This window comes from Oncorhynchus mykiss, chromosome 22 (assembly GCF_057628025.1).
Source record: "Oncorhynchus mykiss isolate SJ-2025 chromosome 22, ASM5762802v1, whole genome shotgun sequence".
NCBI lineage: Eukaryota > Metazoa > Chordata > Actinopteri > Salmoniformes > Salmonidae > Oncorhynchus > Oncorhynchus mykiss.
In genome coordinates, this window is record NC_143043.1 from 33,308,857 (window position 1) to 33,319,355 (window position 10,499).

General features: G+C 42.8%; 1 pseudogene; it reads right to left on the reverse strand.

Annotated features, from left to right (window-relative positions):
• Window positions 1–455: 455 nt before the first annotated feature.
• On the reverse strand, window positions 456–4,059 carry LOC110502083 (uncharacterized; annotated as a pseudogene).
• Window positions 4,060–10,499: the final 6,440 nt, after the last annotated feature.

Genomic DNA, 10,499 nt, shown 5'->3' on the forward strand with positions numbered 1-10,499 from the left:
CCCATCCACCCTAACAGAGTTTGAGAGGATCTGGAGAGAAGAATGGGAGAAACTCCCAAGCTTGTAGAGTTATACCAAGGAATACTCAAGGCTGTATTCGCTGCCAAAGGTGCATCAACAAAGTACTGAGTAAAGGGTCTGAATACTTATGTAAATGTGATATTCTTATAACTTTGTAAAAACCTGTTTTAGCTTTGTCATTATGGGGTATTATGTGTTCATTATGAGGCACAAAATGTTTATAAATTAATTTTAGAATAAGGCTGTAACGTAACAAAATGTGGAAAAAGTCAAGGGGTCTGAATACTTTCAGAATGCACTGTAGGTTCACAGTGTAGAAGTGCAGAGGGGGAGAAACAGGAAGAAAGGATTAGGGCTAGACACACAGACCTCTTTACTGAGGATAGAAGTGTCTGCAGGCTTAACTTTGTGTTTTTCTGTGTTTCTGTGTGTTTCTATGGCTTGTTGCTATGCCTTAGTGAAAGCTGTTGGTGCTCCAGTTTTAGGACAGGTACAGTAAGTGACTTTAAGTAAGTGATCTTCCCAGGAGAGGACACTCTGAAGGCTGGACCACTTGGAAGACTCCCCATGTGCTCCAGGATCCATTTCAACAGCTGAAGGAGAGACGGGGCAAGGCTGGGTTAGGACAGGAGATAAGAGACTGTCCAGTTAAAGGTGAAAGGTCAGTGTTGAGGTGCCTTCTCATCCGTGTCTCCGAAGTCTGCCTTGCACCACTTGAGACTGTCTGAGACTAACCTCTCACTTCCCAGAATCTAACACATAGACGTCATCGATCCAGGAAGGCTTCGGCCGCCATGCGCAGCTGACTATCGATGTCCTGATTTGTCATAGAGGACACCATGTGGCTTTACTCACACAACTCCATTCTCAGAAAATACTGACCCTGGTCTTTAAAACAAATTAATCTGCGCCACTACATTTACAGTATTTGCAGTGTAAAACCCCAGTGTGTTACCTGTGGAGTCTATGTTTTGATGGGTGGACAGTCTTTAGCTTCACAATCCAGAGCCAGATGGATTATAGGCTCAGTGTCTGGGAGAGCCACCTAGTGGACAAGCAGAGAACAACCACAATCACCAATGCAACTACTGCCACAGATTGTTCCTAGAAAAACACATTTCACCAGTAAATCAGAGAAATAAATGTAGCCAGAGGAATGATAATGAGTTGAGCAGTTTATTCTGTCCAGATGAGTAGTGTACCTGTAAGCGAGGGTCAGTCTTAGAGAAGGGCCCGAGAAGCCGTGCGACGCCATTTCTGTTCCCCCTCAAAACTCCGTTCTCTATGTCCTGCAGCGTGAACACCTCTCCCCCCGATCAGGCAGCTCACGTAGATAAAGAACTGCAAACAACACACAGGAACAAATAAATGTCATTGCTGAACAGAGTATTATTTGTTGTCTTTCACACAATCCTAGATAGTTCTCTTACCCTGGATCTCTGCCACGTGTTGGTTGGGGCTCCCAGCCCGGAGGATGACCAGAGCATTGTAGGTGTTGATGAAGAAGGCTAGTTTCTCCTCTCTGGTCAGAGATAGCAGCTCTACTCTCTGTAGCTGAACAGCCAGATGACAGTAGCACTCAAACACTGTCATCTCATAATAAATGTGTTGTACTGGAGGGTTCAGTTTGTTCAGTGTGCCTCTTAACTTTCCGTCAGCAGAGAGACACTTTGAAAACTTCAGGAACTTATCCCTCAGAATGGCAGACAACTCAGCAGTTGAGAGAGAGAAAGAAGAGACATATCTATATTGAATAAAAATAGAAATGTATCATGCAACAACTTCAAAGATTTTGCTGAGTTACAGTTCACATAAGGAAATCAGTCAATTTATATAAATTAATTCGGCCCTAATCTATGGATTTCACATGACTGGGAATACAGATATACACATGTTGGTCACAGATATGGGCGTGGATCAGAAGGCCAGTCAGTATCTGGTGTGACCACCATTTGCCTCATGTGACCACCATTTGCCTCATAGAGTTGATCAGGCTGTTGATTGTGGCCTGTTGAATATTGTCCCACTCAATTTCAATGGCTGTGCAAAGTTCCTGGATGTTGGCGGGAACTGGAACACGATGTTGTACACGTCAATCCAGAGCATCCCAAACCTGCTCAATGGGTGACATGCCTGGTGAGTATGCAGGCCATGAAAGAACTGGGACATTTTCAGCTTCCAGGAATTGTGTACAGAGCCTTGCGACACGGGGCCGTGCATTATCATGCTGAAATATGAGGTGCCGGCTGTCACGACTTCCTCCGAAGTCGGCTCCTCTCCTTGTTCGGGCGGCGTTCGGCGATCGACGTCACCGCTTTCTAGCCATCGGCGCTCCATTTTTCATATATCCATTTGTTTTGTCTTGTTCCATACACACCTGGTTTTCCTTTCCCCAATCATTCTACTTGTATTTAACCCTCTGTTTCCCATCATGTTTTGTGTGTAATTGTTTCATATTATGTGGTGTTAATTTACACTCTTTACTTTTTTGTTCCATTTTTTGAGCGCGTTTGATTTATATAGTGCTCTCGTTTTTGGAACTATAATAAAAGTGTGCCTGTTCATTGTACTCTGTTCTCCTGCACCTGACTTCGCCTATAATACACCATTGACACCGGCGGCAGATGAATGGCACGGCAATGAGCCTCCAGAATCTCGTCAAGGTATCTCTGTGCATTCAAATTGCCATCAATAAAATACCGAAACCCCACCCCCACCATGGGGCACTCTGTTCACAAAGTTGACAAACCGCTCTCCCACAGGACGCCTGCACGTGGTCTGCGGTTGTGAGGCAGTTGGACGTACTTCCAAATTCTCTGAAATTACGTTGGAAGCGGCTTGTGGTAGAGAAATGAACATTCAATTCTCTGGCAACAGTTCTGCATTCGGCATGCCAATTGCACACTCCATCAACACTTGAGACATCTGTGGCATTGTTTTGTGTGACAAAACGGCATATTTTAGAATAGCCTTTTATTGTCCCCAGCTCAAGGTGCAAATGTGTAATGATCATACTGTTTTATCAGCTTCTTGATATGCCAGACCTGTCAGGTGGATGAATTATCTTTGCAAAGGATAAATGTTCACTAACAGGGATGTAAACGATTTGTGCACAACATTTGACAGAAATAAGCTTTTTGTGTGTATGGAATTGTATTTCTATCATTAATCATAAAAAAAAGATAATGAGCACATGTCCTAACTAGGAAAGACAGTTTGTTCCAGAAGTTATTTTCTAATGCAAGACAAGAAGAGGCATGCAGAAATGCCAGACTCATTCAATGCCAGAGACACACACACTTGTGTGTATAACTAGAAAAAGAGAAGCTCCAAGTGGGAATTATCTGAAAGGGCCTAAACAACCTAAGAGCAAGCACAAGTGGCAGTGCCAAGGAAAATCTCCCTAGTAGGAAGAAACCTTGAGGACAACCAGACTCTCAAGAGGGAGTCCTACCTACCCTGTGAAGGGGAGCATGCAACAGTCTGTCCTGCATTCAGGGCTGAGTGAGGGTCATGTTCCATCAGCCTGTACAGCCTGTCACTCATTCCAAACCCCTGCCTTGGCCATGCTTGTCCAGTAACACCTGCCCAGTCTCACACACCTTAGTTCTCTCTGCCAGAGTCTGAGAATTTGAACCATAGAGTAAGAATTATAGAATATAATTAGAATCTGTGTGTAGAATCTAGGAATTTCTGTTTACTAATTTTCTTTCCATGACTGCAGCAGGACTTACCCATGCCCCTAACTTCCTGCAGCCAGCCAACCAGCTGTGCTCCTGTGAAGCTGTTTCTGCAAATGCTCAGTCCCCTCCACTGACATCCAAACACATCGCTCCGCTTGAGCTCTTCTATCATGTCCGCTAACGCATCCCTCTCACACTTAAACTCTGAGGAGAATGCACAAAAGGCTTCCACTGGGGGATACAGTTAAAAAGAGTCAATCATCTCCTGTTTGAATGGATGCTACTCACCAGACACCGATACTACAGGAATGTGTAAGGGCAAATGGTTGGAGAAATGGACAAATGTTTCATTCATATTTCTCTACAGTGCAGCTATGAAATATAATATGTATTTCTTACTCTCTAGTCGATATGAATGTATTTTATGGACATGAATGGTTACACGGGAGCCTATAACTCACATACACATATTGGAGCCGGGCAGAGAGGCCAGGTGCTGGCTGGTCTGGGGCTATCAGGTAACACTGGTCCACGGTCTGCATGGGCTGTGGTGACAAGAGATGGGCACACACACCCACACACACAGCTGCTGGGGATGCTGAAACAAAACCAGCCTGTCTCTCATGTAGCAAACTCCAACATTCCAGCCAGCCAGCCAGCCACTTCTTCCCCAGGTCTTATGACACTGATATTACAGCTGGTATTCCAACAGTAGCAAGTCCAAAAAGGTCTGTTCCATGATTAAAACTAGAGGGAGACTAGATTAGTCTACGAGGGTCTGATCTGAATAACGACCAGAGAAGAAGAGGTATCTTTTAGAGCAGGGTTTCCAAAACTCGGTCCTCGGTTTTCAATGACAACACCTTTGTGACGTCCGTCTTCCGTTTACACAGGTGTTAGGAGACGCAGATAGCTAATTAGCACAGGTAGTCCACTCTGTCTTCCATCTGTTTTCTGTAAACAAGTGTTGTAACATGGAAATATGGGAGAGTAGGAACCCTAACCCTATAAAAGTGTGTATCAATTTATCCTTTTGTTTAAAAAAAAATATTTCTCACTGATATGAAAGATAAGGTCCATATGCTCAGACCGTTCAGACCGAGCGTTGAGGCTCTTAAACTCCCCATACAGAAGACGCCTTCAACCAATGACTCGTATGTGTAATGCAATGGAACACGATAAAGGGCTAGCTAGCATAAGGGATTCCATTCCAAGCACAGAGGAGTTATTCTATTTGTTAGAGCAGCGTTGTTAGTTTTCCTACAAGCCTTTCATTCTAATAGTAATATATCATATTCATATTCTCACACAAATCACAGTATATGCATTACATATTGGCTTATAGAGAAAAAACTGTTCTTTGTCCCGATGTAAAAGTGGGATGGGGATTACTCAGTAGGGTCTGTAGAATCTGTATGGTGTCAATCGACCTGGTCTCAGAGCATTTCGTATTATTCTGTATGTAAACCCAAGACACTCCATTTAGTATATGTTACATTTCATATGGTATGTATTCATTTGTGGATGTCCATCACCCATTCGTATGATATGTTAAGAATTACAATTTGTATTATATGTTATGAATTTGCCAAATGTGCAATATGTTACGAATTCTAGCTAGGTGGCTAACGTAAGCTAGCTGGCTAATGTTAGCTAGGCTAGGGGTTAAGGTTAGGGTTAAGTTAAGGAGTTATATTAAGGTTAGGTTAGAACCCAAAAATGTCATCGTATTACTCCAGTGCTAGCCTCTTAACACTGGCTTCCTGTTAAGGCTAGGGCTGATTTCAAGGTTTTACTGCTAACCTACAAAGGATTACATGGGCTTGCTCCTACTTTTCTTTCTGATTTGGTCCTGCCGTACAAACCTACAGGTACGCTATGGTCACAAGACGCAGGCCTCCTTACAGTCCCTAGAACTTCTAAGCAAACAGCTGGAGGCAGGGCTTTCTCATATAGAGCTCCATTTTTATGGAATGGTCTGTCTATCCATGTGAGAGACACAGACTCGGTCTCGACCTTTAAGTCTTTATTGAAGACTAATCTCTTCAGTAGGTCCTATGATTGAGTGTAGTCTGGCCCAGGAGTGTGAAGGTGAACGGAAAGGCACTGGAGCGACAAACCACCCTTGCTGTCTCTGCCTAGCCAGTTCCCCTCTCTCCACTGGGATTCTCTGCCTCTAGCCCTATTACGGGGACTGAGTAATACTGGTGCTCTTCCATGCCGTCCCTAGGAGGGGGTATCACTTGAGTGGGTTGAGTCACTGACGTGATCTTCCTGTCCGGGTTGGCGCCCCTCTCGGGTTCGTGCCGTGGGGGAGATCTTCGTGGGCTATACTCGGCCTTGTCTCAGGGTAGTAGGTTGGTGGTTGAAGATATCCCTCTATTGGTGTGGGGGCTGTGCTTTGGCAAAGTGGTGGGGTTATATCCTGCCTGTTTGGCCCTGTCCGGGGGTATCGTCGGACATGGCCACAGTGTCTCCCGACCCCTCCTGTCTCAGCCTCCAGTATTTATGCCGCAATAGTTTATGTTTAGGGGGGCTTATCCGGAGTCCTGTGTGAATTTAAGTATGCTCCCTCTAATTATCTCTCTCTGTCCTTTTCTCTCTCTTTCTCTCTTCTCTCAGAGGATCTGAGCCCTAGGACCATGCTCCAGGACTACCTGGTCTGATGACTCCTTGCTGTCCCCAGTCCACCTGGTCATGCTGCTGCTCCAGTTTCAACTGTTCTGCCTGCGGCTATGGAACCTTGACCTGTTCACTGGACGTGCTACCTTGTCCTGGACCTGCTGTTTTGGACTCTCTCTCTACCGCACCTGCTGTCTCTAACTCTGAATGATTGGCTATGAAAAGCCAACTGACATTTACTCCTGAGGTGCTGACCTGTTGCATCCTCTACAACCACTGTGATTATTATTATTATCTGACCCTGCTGGTCATCTATGAACGTTTGAACATCTTGACCATATTCTGTTATAATCTCCACCTGGCATAGCCAGAAGAGGACTGGCCACCCCTCATAGCCTGGTTCCTCTCTTGGTTTCTTCCTAGGTTCTGGTCTTTCTAGGGAGTTTTTCCTAGCCACCGTGCTTGCTGTTTTGGGTTTTAGGCTGAGTTTCTGTACAGCACTTAGTGACATCAGCTGATGTAAAAAGGGCTTTATGAATTAATGTCATTGATTGATTGATTGTTAGCTATATGGGTTAGGGTTAGCTAACATGCTAAGTAGTTTCAAAGTAGCTACAAATTAGTAAGTACTTGAAAAGTTGCAAATTATATCAAATAAAAGTTGTCCGTGATGAACTTCGACCTCGCAACCGTTGGGTTGCTGGACATTTGCGTTATACGCCAACCCATTCATCCCGACCAGGCACGCAGTTTTGTTTTTGCCTTAAGTAACCATCTGTCTTATGTAACCATGTCAAAGGTAACATATACAAGTTTCAGTGTGCAGATTTTAATGTTACGTCTAGTCTATGAGACCAGGCTGATATCTTGGGTGAGATTTGATTGAGCTGCACCACTGACTCTTCCTCATATGAACTTGGCTACATCAGGATGAAAATCAGAAGCAGGTTCTTTATCCTCAAAAGTGTGTACATTTTGGGGGTTGTTTCTGAGCAGTTGACGTTCCCTCATTTAAACTATCCACAGGTATTAGATTTTGAACCTCAGCATCACTTACATTCTCTGTTTGTACCCTTCTGTTTAATTTAATCTTGTTGTCACTAGCAATGGAATCACTAGCAATGAAATAAATGTGTCACAGTAATATAGGTATGACAGTCCATCATTGTTGCAGTCTTTGAAGTAGTGGGCTTCTTAATTAATCCCCTGCTAATAATCTGTATTTGGCACTTCCATTAGCGCAAGGCGAGAGTGCATGAAAGTCGTGTATGGAATGCCACTTTATACACCCTTTTTTGTTTTTCCAACTGATGTTCAACACAAAAACAGTCAATTAATGTATTGTTTTGGAATTAATATGACATGCAGGATTACATTTAGTAATAACTAGCAGGCTGTTCGCCACAGCCCCCCGGAAAAACTGAAAACATTTGGTTAGTAGAACCTCAACTGAGTATTTTCCACGCCAGTTTATTTGAGACAGGTACTGTAGTAACATTTTCTCTTTACCAGTGTGTGGTCTTACAGTGACTAAAATATGACATCCCATTACAATGCTTTTGGGCCACGTACACTAAGGTCAGGGCTCTGTGCAGGCCAGTCAAGTTCTTCCTCACCGATCTTGACAAACCATTTTTGTATGGACCTTGCTCTGTGCACTGGAGCATTGTCATGCTGAAATAGTAAAGGGCCTTCCCCAAACTGTTGCCACAAAGTTGGAAGCACAGAATTGTCAAAATGTAATTGTAGGCTGTAGCATTAAGATTTCATTTCAATGGACTAAGGGGCCTAGCCTGAACCACGAAAACAGCCCCAGACCATTATTCCTCCTCCACCAAACTCAGATTCAAATTCAGAGCCCCATGAAATGACATCATATATGGATTCTACAGACCCTAATGAGTATTCCCTACAATACTTTTACTGCGGCACTTAGAACAGATTTTGCTCCATGAGCCAATATGTAATTTATAGGTAGAAAGTGTTGCAGGTTATTTAGATTTTCAGTCCCCCATGGAAAATCACGAAATAAATTCTACAGACCCTACAGGTTATTTAGATTTTCAGTCCCCCATGGAAAATCACGAAATAAATTCTACAGACCCTACAGGTTATTTAGATTTTCAGTCCCCCATGGAAAATCACGAAATAAATTCTACAGACCCTACAGGTTATTTAGATTTTCAGTCCCCCATGGAAAATCACGAAATAAATTCTACAGACCCTACAGGTTATTTCGATTTTCAGTCCCCCATGGAAAATCACGAAATAAATTCTACAGACCCTACAGGTTATTTAGATTTTCAGTCCCCCATGGAAAATCACGAAATAAATTCTACAGACCCTACAGGTTATTTAGATTTTCAGTCCCCCATGGAAAATCACGAAATAAATTCTACAGATTATTTGCAAGACCTGGCACACTTCAGAATATTTTTTGGTGACCTGTCATGCCCTCTGATGTGTGACAAAGGAAGTATTAGACTCTAGTCACAAAAGGAATTGGTTATTTCAGAAATAATAGTTTTTAGAGCCCTCTACTGTTCTCTCTATCCATCTCTCAATCCCCCATCCCATCATGCTTTTTCTACTTTTTTTTAACACTTTTTGTGTCTTAGTTTTCAAGAATGTAGGTACAGTAGTAATAATAAAATGTTTTTTAAAATGTTTTAATTTCACCTTTATTTAACCAGGTAGGCTAGTTGAGAACAAGTTCTCATTTACAACTGCGACCTGGCCAAGATAAAGCACAGCAGTTCGACACATGCAACGACAGAGTTACACATGGAAGAAACAAACATGCAGTCAATAATACAGTAGAAAAAAGAAAAACCTATATACAGTGAGTGCAAATGAGGTAAGATAAGGGAAGTAAGGCAATAAATAGGCCATGGTGGCGTAGTAATTACAATATAGCAATTAAACACTGAAATGGTGAGCAAGATAAATAAATAAATACAGTATGTATCTGTTTACAGATGGCCTATGTACAGATGCAGTAATCTGTGAGCTGCTCTGACAGCTTGTGCTTAAAGCTAGTGAGGGAGATATGGGTCTCCAGCTTCATTGATTTTTGCAGTTCGTTCCAGTCATTGGCAGCAGAGAACTGGAAGGAAAGGCGGCCAAAGGAGGAATTGGCTTTGGGGGTGACCAGTGAGATATACCTGCTGGAGCGCATGCTATGGGTGGGTGCTGCTATGGTGACCAGTGAGCTGAGATAAGGCGGGGCTTTACCAAGCAGAGACTTGTAGATGACCTGGAGCCAGTGGGTTTGGCGACGAGTATGAAGCGATGGCCAGCCAACGAGAGAGTACAGGTCGCAGTGGTGGGTAATATATGGGGCTTTAGTGACAAAACGGATGGCACTGTGATAAACTGCATCCAATTTGTTGAGTAGTGTTGGAGTCTATTTTGGCAGCGTGTTTGGCAGCATGAGTGAAGAATGCTTTGTTGCGAAATAAGAAGCCGATTCGAGATTTTTTGGATTGGAGATGGTTAATGTGAGTCTGGAAGGAGAGTTTACAGTCTAGCCAGACATAATAACAATAATAAATATAAAATTTGTACTCTGGGCGAAGAAGAAAGTTAAAATATAAGTCAACATGAGTGCATATCCATAATCACAGTAAACTGTTAAAAAATAATAATAAAAAAATGTAGAATAATATAATAAACAAAACTATAACTGAATGTGCCTCCATTAAGAATCCCCCCCCCCCCCCCCCAATAGGTCCCTTCTCACTCAATAGGACACCCCCAGCACCTCCGCCATCCCGATCAACCTCCCCCAACCCTCAACCACAAAACAAACTAATGACAATAATAGAAATTAAAATAATAGAAATATATACCAAGATATACAGTTGAAGTCGGAAGTTTACATAGACTTAGGTTGGAGTCATTAAAACTCATTTTTCAACCACACCACTTAACAAACTATAGTTTTGGCAAGTCGGTTAGGATATCTACTTTGTGCATGACGCAAGTACTTTTTCTAACCATTTTTTACAGACAGATTATTTCACTTATAATTCACTGTATCACAATTCCAGTGGGTCAGAAGTTTACATACCCTGAGTTGACTGTGCCTTTAACCTGTTGAGTGTAGGGGGCAGTATTATGATGTTTGGATGAAAAACGTTTCTCAGGCCCAGAAGCTAGAATATGCATATA